Source organism: Arachis hypogaea, chromosome 6 (genome assembly GCF_003086295.3).
Source record: "Arachis hypogaea cultivar Tifrunner chromosome 6, arahy.Tifrunner.gnm2.J5K5, whole genome shotgun sequence".
NCBI lineage: Eukaryota > Viridiplantae > Streptophyta > Magnoliopsida > Fabales > Fabaceae > Arachis > Arachis hypogaea.
Genome location: NC_092041.1, coordinates 30,319,967 through 30,331,330, shown reverse-complemented (window position 1 = coordinate 30,331,330; position 11,364 = coordinate 30,319,967). Strand labels below are relative to the sequence as shown.

Sequence of the window (11,364 nt, the reverse complement as noted above, 5' to 3'; positions counted from 1 at the left end):
CATGATATTACAATTCCTTCCCAAAGTTGTTCTATGGTTGAAAACTTGCTTCCTAGAGATCTTTTAATTACATATTTTAATACTTCTTATACCATTCGAATCCGTGTGTTAAGTGTTTCAGGTTTCATAGGGTAGGAATGACTTAGAGAATGGAGATGAAGCTTGCAAAAATGGAAGGAACATAAGAAACTAAGGAGATGACCAGCAAACACCGACGCGGACGCATGGCTCGCACGACCGCGCGAAATGGAGAAATCACAGTGACGGGTTTGCGTGCCTGACACGAACGCATGGATTGAAATCTGCACGGATGATGCAAACATGTGGACGATGCGGACGCATAGCGAGGAAAAACGCTTAATGACGCGCACGCGTGGATGATGTGTACGCGTGGATGATCTGCAGAATTAACAGAACACGTTGGGAGCGATTTTGGGCCGCATTTTTGACCCAGTTTTCGGCCCAGAAACACAGAATAAAGCCAGAGAACATGCAGAGACTCTAGGAATACTGAGCATAAGCTCATAATTCATAATTTTAGGTTTTTAGATGTAGTTTTTAGAGAGAGAGGTTCTCTCCTCTCTCTTAGGTTTTAGGATTTAGGATTTCTTTTAGGATTAGGATTTCTACTTCTCAATTTCCATGTTCAATGTTCCTTTATTTATTTTCCCAATTTAATTTATGAACTTTTCCATGTTACATTTGATATCTTTATTAATTCAATTTGAGTTATTTCAGATATATGATTTTTATTTAGCTTTTTACACTCTTAGCTTTGGTTGAGTAATTAGAGACTCTTGAGTTATCAAACTCAGCTGATGATTGAAAATTGGAATTCTTTGCTGATTGATTTGAATTCCCGTAACTCTAGTCTTTTCTTAGTAATTGACTAGGACTTGAGGAATCAAATTGATTTATCCACTTAACATACCTTCATTGTTAGAGGTTGACCAAGTGGGAGCAAAATCCAATTCTCATCACACCTGATAAGGATAACTAGGATAGGATTTCCAGTTCTCATACCTTGCCAAGAGATTTTTGTAATTATTAATTTATTTTTCTTGCTATTTAAATTACTTGTTCTCTATTTCAAAAACCCAAAAATATACCTTTTTCCATAACCAATAATAAACACACCTCTTTGCAATTCCTTGAGAAGACGACCCGAGGTTTAAATACTTCGGTTATAAATTTTATTGGGTTTGCTTAAGTGACAACCAAAACTTTTGTACGAAAGAATTTTTTGTTGGTTTAGAAACTATACTTACAACGCTATTATTTTTATGAAATTCTAAACTAGCAAAAGTCCTCTCGTCACTCACTAACTGTTTTTGTTAAATATCTCACCATGAAATCTTTATTCATGGCAGATTCTTTGTTTGGTGATTGTATTTAACATATAATAGTTTCTTTTGTTTTGTTTTAATTCAAATAAATTGACATATGGTTGCATTCTAAGTTTGGTGTTGCTATGCAACAAAATTTGCTTCTAATCTTTACTAGATACTTGCATCAATTCCAAGAGAAAGTGTCACACTAAGTTTGGTGTGCCACTTATATTTTTATGCAATATATCATGCACACCCTCTTATGCTTGCAATCACAATATTTCTGTTTCTCTATGTCTTGATGGTTATTCTTAATTTTGCTTGCTTGTGGTGCTTATGTATCAAGTGGTAATACTTAAAAACAAAGCATTTAGAATCGTAGCTTTGTAATCAAATCATGGGGCAAAGCACCCAAAAGGAGAAGCTAATAAGAAAATTAAAAGCTTGTCTCAAGGAAGAATTATAAGGAAAAGATTTCATAAATTGAGCTAGATAGAAGCATCAATCATTTACATTTCTTTTGTGATTATATCATGCATTGAAAACTAGCTTACCATGAACATTAACTTGCTATTCTTCCTACCTTGGATTGTAAATCTTTATTGCATGATTCTTTTCTTGCTTGGGGACAAGCAAGGTTTAAGTTTGGTGTTGTAATGACATGTCATCATGTCATGTTTTTCTATGCTTTTTCATACAAGAAATTTATGATTTGTGCTCAAATATTTCATTCTTTTGTGCTTCAATGGTATATTTCATTGATCTTTTAATTTTATAAATTTGGTAGGAAATAAAAAGAAAAAAAAAAGCAAAGAAGCACAAAATAAGCTAAAAAGGAGAAAAAAAGAGTTTTGGGGCACACTTTGAAGTTGGAGCACACTTTGGAGCCTTAGACCACGCTTTAAAAAGCGTGGCCCATGACCAAATCAAGGAAGCTTGACAATCAACACTCACAAAGCTCAGTTCACTAAGTGAACTTAGCTTTATCGTGAAAAATTCAGCATGGAAGCAAGAATTTTTGCAAAGTTAAACTTGGGCGTTCACAGCATGACCATGCCTCCTTCAAAGGGTCATAACTTAAGCTACAGACGTCCAATTGATGTGTTTTCAGTTGCGTTGGAAAGCTGACATTCAGAGCTTTCTAATGATATATAGCAATCCATATTTGACATGAAATTGAGGCACAAGTGAAAGGCATATTTAAGGACCAAAAACAAGCAAAAAATAGACCAAAGTGGCTTCACCAAGATTCGAAGGGGGAGACACAAGGAAAGCAAGGAAGGAGCACTACACTTCTTGCAAGGAAAATAAGCAAAATGGCTCAGCAAGGATTCGAACTTGAGGCCTTCCACTCAAGGCAAGGCACCACCTTCCATTAATTCACAAAGAATTTACTCTACAATGCTTCCACCAAGGTTCGAAGCTGGGGCTCATCAACAAGCAAGGAGCGCTCAGTTCACTTAATCAACCGAGCTTTATCAGGGCCTGCACCAAGGAAGGCTTGTTGCGCAACAAATTGCAAGGCCAAAAGCAAGGATTGAGTGCTCAGTTAACTTTCACAACTGAGCCGTTCCCTATGAGGTGCACCATGGCGCAATTTCAATTAAAAAGCCATTTTGGATCTACTCTTCTTCAAATCCAAAGCAAGCAAAGCCCAATTGACATCACTCAAAGGCACAAGGATCAATTAGATTAGGAATTTGATTTTAATTGTAATTTATTTTCAATTTTATTTTTCACTTTGTAAAGCCTATATAAGGCATCATTTTCATTTTTGTAAAAAGGCTGGCTCCAATAGGGAGCATTAAGAGTAGGAGTAGAGAGCTCTCTCTTTTAGTTTTCCTTTTTGATAAATTGAAGATCAAGTCTAAGTTTCGCTTTCAGTTTCATTTCATCTCTTCTTCTGCAATTTCACTTTCAATCTCTACAATTCTGCAATTTCAACTTCTACATTCCTTTGCTACAATTTCCTTTGCTGTAAGTTTACATTTCAATTTACATTGTGCTTGATTTTGATCTTTTTCTCTCATTGATTTCTGTTCTTATTGCTTCCAATTTACTTTCCTGCACTTTTGTTCCTCTGCACTTTACATATGAGCTACTGTGATCTGAATTTAATTTTCCTGCACTTTAAATTTCCTGATTGCTTGCTTCATTGCTCTCTTTAATTTCCAGCACCCAGCCCCTTTTACATTTGATGCAATTTACATTTCTTGTCATTTAAGTTTCTACAATTTACATTTCTTACTCTTTAAGATTCTGCTATTTACATTCTGCAATTTAGATTTCCTGCAAATCTACATTCTACTGCAACAATTCTCACTCACCAATGTTAGCTTAACTAAACTAATCACTGGTGCGCGAAATTGTGAACAATACTTTTTCACAACTCTCATAATCCCCGGTCATGAGCCCCAAAAACTTGGTGCGCGAAATTGTGAACAATCCTTTTTTCACAACTCTCATAATCCCCGGTCATGAACCCCAAGAACTTGGTGGCTCAATACCATGGCATTACACAACTTCGCACAACTAACCAGCAAGTGCACTGGGTCGTCCAAGTAATAAACCTTACGCGAGTAAGGGTCGATCCCACGGAGATTGTTAGTATTGAAGCAAGCTATGGTCATCTTGTAAATCTTAGTCAGGCAAACTCAAATAGTAATGGTGATGAACGAAAATAACACAAAGGTAAAGATAGAGATACTTATGTAATTCATTGGTAGGAACTTCAGATAAGCGCATGAAGATGCCTTCCCTTCCGTCTCTCTGCTTTCCTACTGTCTTCATCCAATCCTTCTTACTCCTTTCCATGGCAAGCTTAAGCAAGGGTTTCACCGTTGTCAGTGGCTACCTCCCATCCTCTCAGTGAAAGTGATTGCATATGCTCTGTCACAGCATAGCGGAATTCATCTGTCGGTTCTCAATCAGGCCGGAATAGAATCCAGTGATTCTTTTGCGTCTGTCACTAACGCCCCGCCCTCAGGAGTTTGAAGCACGTCACAGTCATTCAGTCATTGAATCCTACTCAGAATACCACAGACAAGGTTAGACCTTCCGGATTCTCTTGAATGCCGCCATCAGTTCTCGCCTATACCACGAAGACTCTGATCTCACGGAATGGTTGGCTCGTTTGTCAGACGAGCACTCGGTTGTCAGGCGATCAACCATGCATCGTGCAATCAGGAATCCAAGAGATATTCACTAGAGCCTTGATCGCTTGTAGAACAGAGGTGGTTGTCAGTCACCTTGTTCATGGGTGAGAATGATGATGAGTGTCACGGATCATCACATTCATCAAGTTGAAGAACAAGTGATATCTTGGATAAAGAACAAGCGGAATTGAATGGAAGAACAATAGTAATTGCATTAATACTCGAGGTACAGCAGAGCTCCACACCTTAATCTATGGTGTGTAGAAACTCCACCGTTGAAAATACATAAGCATGAGGTCTAGGCATGGCCGAATGGCCAGCCTCCCAATGATCTAAGAACTAAAATGTCCAAAGATGATCTAGAGATCTAAAGTGATCAAAAGATTTTTAATACAATAGTCAAAGGTCCTACTTATAGAAAAACTAGTAGCCTAAGGTGTACAGAAATGAGTAAATGACATAAAAATCCTCTTCCGGGCCCACTTGGTGTGTGCTTGGGCTGAGCAATGAAGAATTTTTCGTGCAGAGACTCTTCTTGGAGTTAAACGCCAGCTTTAGTGCCAGTTTGGGCGTTTAACTCCCATTTGGGTGCCAGTTCCAGCGTTTAATGCTGGGATTCCTGAGGGTGACTTTGAACGCCGGTTTGGGCCATCAAATCTTGGGCAAAGTATGGACTATCATATATTGCTGGAAAGCCCAGGATGTCTACTTTCCAACGCCGTTGAGAGCGCGCCAATTGGGCTTCTGTAGCTCCAGAAAATCCACTTCGAGTGCAGGGAGGTCAGAATCCAACAGCATCTGCAGTCCTTTTTGGTCTCAGAATCAGATTTTTGCTCAGGTCCCTCAATTTCAGCCAGAAAATACCTGAAATCACAAAAAAACACACAAACTCATAGTAAAGTCCAGAAAAGTGAATTTTAACTAAAAACTAATAAAAATATACTAAAAACTAACTAGATCATACCAAAAACATACTAAAAACAATGCCAAAAAGTATACAAATTATCCGCTCATCACAACACCAAACTTAAATTGTTGCTTGTCCCCAAGCAACTGAAAATCAAATAAGATAAAAAGAAGAGAATATGCAATGAATTCCAAAAACATCTATGAAGATCAGTATTAATTAGATGAGCTGGGTTTTAGCTTTTTGCCTCTGAATAGTTTTGGCATCTCACTCTATCCTTTGAAATTCAGAATGGTTGGCTTCTTTAGGAACTCAGAATCCAGATAGTGTTAATGATTCTCCTAGTAAAGTATGATGATTCTTGAACAAAGCTACTTATTGAGTCTTGGCTGTGGCCCAAAGCACTCTGTCTTCCAGTATTACCACCGGATACATACATGCCACAGACACATAATTGGGTGAACCTTTTCAGATTGTGACTCAGCTTTGCTAAAGTCCCCAACTAGAGGTGTCCAGGGTTCTTAAGCACACTCTTATTTGCCTTGGATCACAACTCTTATTATTTTTTTTTTCGATTTTTCTCTCTTTTTTTTTCCGATTTTTCTCTTTTTTTTTGAATAGAAATGCTTTTTTTCTTGCTTCAAGAATCATTTTGATGATTTTTCAGATCCTCAGTAACATGTCTCCTTTTTCATCATTCTTTCAAGAGCCAACATTCATGACCCACAAATTCAAGATACATATGCACTGTTTAAGCATACATTCAGAGAACAAAAATATTGCCACCACATCAAAATAATTAAACTGTTATAAAATTCAAAATTCATGCAATTCTTTCTTTTATCAATTAAGCACATTTTTATTTAAGAAAGGTGATGGATTGATAGGACATTCATAACTTTAAGGCATAGACACTAAGACACTAATGATCACAGGACACAAACATGGATAAACATAAGCATAAAATTCGAAAAACAGAAGAATAAAGAACAAGGAAATCAAAGAACGGGTCCACCTTAGTGATGGCGGCTCTTTCTTGCTCTTGAAGATCCTATGGAGTGCTTGAGCTCCTCAATGTCTCTTCCTTGTCTTTGTTGCTCCTCCCTCATGATTCTTTGATCTTCTCTAATCTCATGAAGGATGATGGAGTGTTCTTGATGCTCCACCCTTAGTTGTTCCATGTTGGAACTCAATTCTCCTAGGGAGGTGTTCAATTGCTCCCAATAGTCTTGTGGAGGAAAGTGCATCCCTTGAGGAATCTCAGGGATCTCATGATGAGTGGGATCTCTTGTGTGCTCCATCCTCTTCTTAGTGATGGGCTTGTCCTCCTCAATGGGGGTGTCTCCCTCTATGTCAACTCCCACTGAATAACAGAGGTGACAAATGAGATGAGGAAAGGCTAACCTTGCCAAGGTAGAGGACTTGTCCGCCACCTTATAGAGTTCTTGGGCTATAACCTCATGAACCTCTATTTCTTCTCCAATCATGATGCTATGGATCATGATAGCCCGGTCTATGGTAACTTCGGACCGGTTGCTAGTGGGAATGATTGAGCGTTGTATGAACTCTAACCATCCTCTAGCCACGGGCTTGAGGTCATGCCTTCTTAATTGAACCGGCTTTCCTCTTGAATCTCTCTTCCATTGGGCGCCCTCTTCACATATGACTGTGAGGACTTGGTCCAACCTTTGATCAAAGTTGACCCTTCTAGTGTAAGGATGCTCATCTCCTTGCAACATAGGCAAGTTGAACGCCACCCTCACACTCTCCGGACAAAAATCCAAGTATTTCCCCCGAACCATAGTAAGATAATTCTTTGGATTCGGGTTCACACTTTGGTCATGGTTCTTGGTGATCCATGCATTGGCATAGAACTCTTGAACCATCAAGATTCCGACTTGTTGAATGGGGTTGGTAAGAACTTCCCAACCTCTTCTTCGGATCTCATGTCGGATCTCCGGATATTCACCCTTTTTGAGTGAAAAAGGGACCTCGGGGATCACCTTCTTCAAGGCCACAACTTCATAGAAATGGTCTTGATGCACCCTTGAGATGAATCTCTCCATCTCCCATGACTCGGAGGTGGAAGCCTTTGCCTTCCCTTTCCTCTTTCTAGAGGTTTCTCCGGCCTTGGATGCCATAAATGGTTATGGTAAAACAAAAAGCTATGCTTTTACCACACCAAACTTAAAATGTTTGCTCGTCCTCGAGCAAAAGAAGAAAGAAGAGAGTAGAAGAAGAAGAAATGGAGGAGATGGAGAGGGCTTTGTGTTCGGCCAAAAGGGAGAAGAAGAAGTGTTTAAGGTGTGTGAAAATGAAGGAGTGAAGGAGGGTTTATATAGGAGAGGGGGAGAGAGAGGTTCGGCCATTTGAGGGTGGGATTGGGTGGGAAAGTGGTTTGAATTTGAATGGTGAGGTAGGTGGGGTTTTATGAAGGATGGATGTGAGTGGTGAAGAGAAAGATGGGATTTGATAGGTGAGGGGTTTTTGGGGAAGAGGTGTTGAGGTTATTGGTGAAGAAGAGAGAGAGTGGTAGGGTAGGTGGGGATCCTGTGGGGTCCACAGATCCTGAGGTGTCAAGGAAAAGTCATCCCTACACCAAATGGCATGCAAAATCACGTTTTGTGCCATTTCTGGCGTTAAACACCGGGCTGGTGCCCATTTCTGGCGTTTAACGCCAGTCTGGTGCCCCTTTCTGGCGTTAAACGCCCAGAATGGTGCCAGACTGGGCGTTAAACGCCCACCAGCTAACCTCACTGGCGTTTAAATGCCAGTGGGTGCGTCCTCCAGGGTGTGCTATTTTTCTTCCTGTTTTTCATTCTGTTTTTGCTTTTTTCATGGATTTTGTGACTTCTTATGATCATCAACCTACAAAAGACATAAAATAACAAAAGAAAATAATTAATTATAAAAACATTGGGTTGCCTCCCAACAAGCGCTTCTTTATTGTCACTAGCTTGACAGAGGACTCTCATGGAGCCTCACAGATTCTCAGAGCCATGTTGGAACCTCCCAACACCAAACTTAGAGTTTGAATGTGGGGGTTCAACACCAAACTTAGAGTTTGGTTGTGGCCTCCCAACACCAAACTTAGAGTTTGACTGTGGGGGCTCTGTTTGGCTCTGTTTTGAGAGAAGCTCTTCGTGCTTCCTCTCCGTGATGACAGAGGGATACCCTTGGGCCTTAAACACCAGGGATTCTTCATTCACTTGAATGATCAACTCTCCTCTATCAACATCAATCACAGCCTTTGCTGTGGCTAGGAAGGGTCTGCCAAGGATGATGGATTCATCCATGCACTTCCCAGTCTCTAGGACTATGAAATCAGTAGGGATGTAATGGTCTTCGACTTTGACCAGAACATCCTCTACAAGTCCATAGGCTTGTTTTCTTGAGTTGTCTGCCATCTCTAGTGAGATTTTTGCAGCTTGTACCTCAAAGAACCCTAACTTCTCCATTACAGAGAGGGGCATGAGGTTTACACTTGACCCTAAGTCACACAAGGCCTTCTTGAAGGTCATGGTGCCTATGGTACAAGGTATAGAAAACTTCCCAGGATCCTGTCTCTTTTGAGGCAGTTTCTGCCTAGACAAGTCATTCAGTTCTTTGGTGAGCAAAGGGGATTCATCCTCCCAAGTCTCATTTCCAAATAACTTGTCATTTAGCTTCATGATTGCTCCAAGGTATTTAGCAACTTGCTCTTCAGTGACATACTCATCCTCTTCAGAGGAAGAATACTCATCAGAGCTCATGAATGGCAGGAGTAAGTCCAATGGAATCTCTATGGTCTCAGTTTGAGCCTCAGATTCCCAAGGTTCCTCATTGGGGAACTCATTGGAGGCCAGTGGACGTCCAGTGAGGTCTTCCTCAGTGGCGTTCACTGCCTCTTCTTCCTCCCAGAATTCGGCCATGTTGATGGCCTTGCACTCTCCTTTTGGATTTTCTTCTGTATTGCTTGGGAGAGTACTAGGAGGAAGTTCAGTAATTTTCTTGCTCAGCTGACCCACTTGTCCTTCCAGATTCCTAATGGAGGACCTAGTTTCAGTCATGAAACTTTGAGTGGTTTTGATTAGATCAGAGACCATGGTTGCTAAGTCAGAGGTATTCTGCTTAGAACTCTCTGTCTGTTGCTGAGAAGATGATGGAAAAGGCTTGCTATTGCTAAACCTGTTTCTTCCACCATTATTGTTATTGAAACCTTGTTGAGGTCTCTGTTGATCCTTCCATGAAAGATTTGGATGATTCCTCCATGAAGGATTGTAGGTGTTTCCATAGGGTTCTCCCATGTAATTCACCTCTTCCATTGAAGGGTTCTCAGGATCATAAGCTTCTTCCTCAGATGAAGCCTCCTTAGTACTGCTTGGTGCATTTTGCATTCCAGACAGACTTTGAGAAATCATATTGACTTGTTGAGTCAATATTTTGTTCTGAGCCAATATGGCATTCAGAGTGTCAATCTCAAGAACTCCTTTCTTCTGACTAGTCCCATTGTTCACAGGAATTCGTTCAGAAGTGTACATGAATTGGTTATTTGCAACCATTTCAATCAGTTCTTGAGCCTCAGTAGGCGTCTTCTTCAGATGAAGAGATCCTCTAGAAGAGCTATCCAAAAACATCTTGGACAGTTCAGAGAGACCATCATAGAAAATACCTATGATGATCCATTCAGAAAGCATATCAGTGGGACACTTTCTGATCAATTGTTTGTATCTTTCCCAAGCTTCATAGAGGGATTCTCCTTCCTTCTGTCTGAAGGTTTGGACTTCCACTCTAAGCTTACTCAATTTTTGAGGTGGAAAGAACTTTGCCAAGAAGGCATTAACTAGCTTTTCCCAAGAGTCCAGGCTTTCTTTAGGTTGAGAGTCCAACCATGTTCTAGCCCTGTCTCTTACAGCAAAAGGGAATAGCATAAGTCTGTAGACCTCAGGGTCAACCCCATTAGTCTTAACAGTGTCACAGATTTGCAAGAACTCAGCTAAAAACTGATGAGGATCTTCCAATGGAAGTCCATGGAACTTGCAATTCTGTTGCATTAGAGAAACTAATTGAGGCTTAAGCTCAAAGTTGTTTGCTCCAATGGCAGGGATAGAGATGCTTCTCCCATAGAAGTCGGGAGTAGGTGCAGTAAAGTCACCCAGCACCTTCCTTGCATTGTTGGCATTGTTGTTGTTTTCGGCTGCCATTTGTTCTTCTTCCTTGAAGAGTTCGTTTAGGTTCTCTAAAGAGAGTTGTGTTTTGGCTTCTCTTAGCTTTCTCTTCAAGGTCCTTTCAGGTTCAGGATCAGCCTCAACAAGAATGCCTTTGTCTTTGCTCCTGCTCATAAGAAAGAGAAGAGAACAAGAAAGTGTGGAATCCTCTATGTCACAGTATAGAGATTCCTTTAGGTGTCAGAGGAAAAGAAGAGTAGAAGACAGAAGTAGAAAATTCGAACTTAACAGAGAAGATGGAGTTCGAATTTTGCATTAAGGGATAGTGTTAGTCCATAAATAGAAGGATGTGAGAAGGAGGGAAGTAATTTTCGAAAATTAAGTGAAAAATTTTGAAAACATTTTTGAAAAACATTACTAAATTTTCGAAAATGAAAATGGAAAAGAAATCAAGTGATTTTTGAAAAAGATTTTGAAATTAGAAATCAAAAAGATTTGATTGAAAACTATTTTGAAAAAGATGTGGTTAAGAAGATATGATTGATTTAAAAAAAATGTGATTGAGAAGATATGATTTGAAAAACATTTTAAAAAGATTTGATTTGAAAATTAAAAACTTGACTAACAAGAAAAGATATGATTCAAACATTAAACCTTTCTCAACAGAAAAGGTAACATACTTGAAATGTTGAATCAAATCATTGATTGATAGTAAGTATCTTTAAAAATAGAAAGAAATTGATTTTGAAAAAGATTTGATTCGAAAATTGATTTGAAAAAGATTTGATTTTGAAAAGATTTTGAAAACTTAGAAAAAATTTGATTTG

General features: G+C 39.4%; 1 non-coding gene across 1 annotated transcript; it reads left to right on the top strand.

Moving 5' to 3' along the window:
• The first annotated feature begins 10,060 nt into the window (after positions 1-10,060).
• On the top strand, positions 10,061-10,168 carry LOC112700549 (small nucleolar RNA R71). The gene has a single exon (XR_003153455.1). It is a non-coding gene; the product is annotated as a small nucleolar RNA R71 (small nucleolar RNA).
• Positions 10,169-11,364: the final 1,196 nt, after the last annotated feature.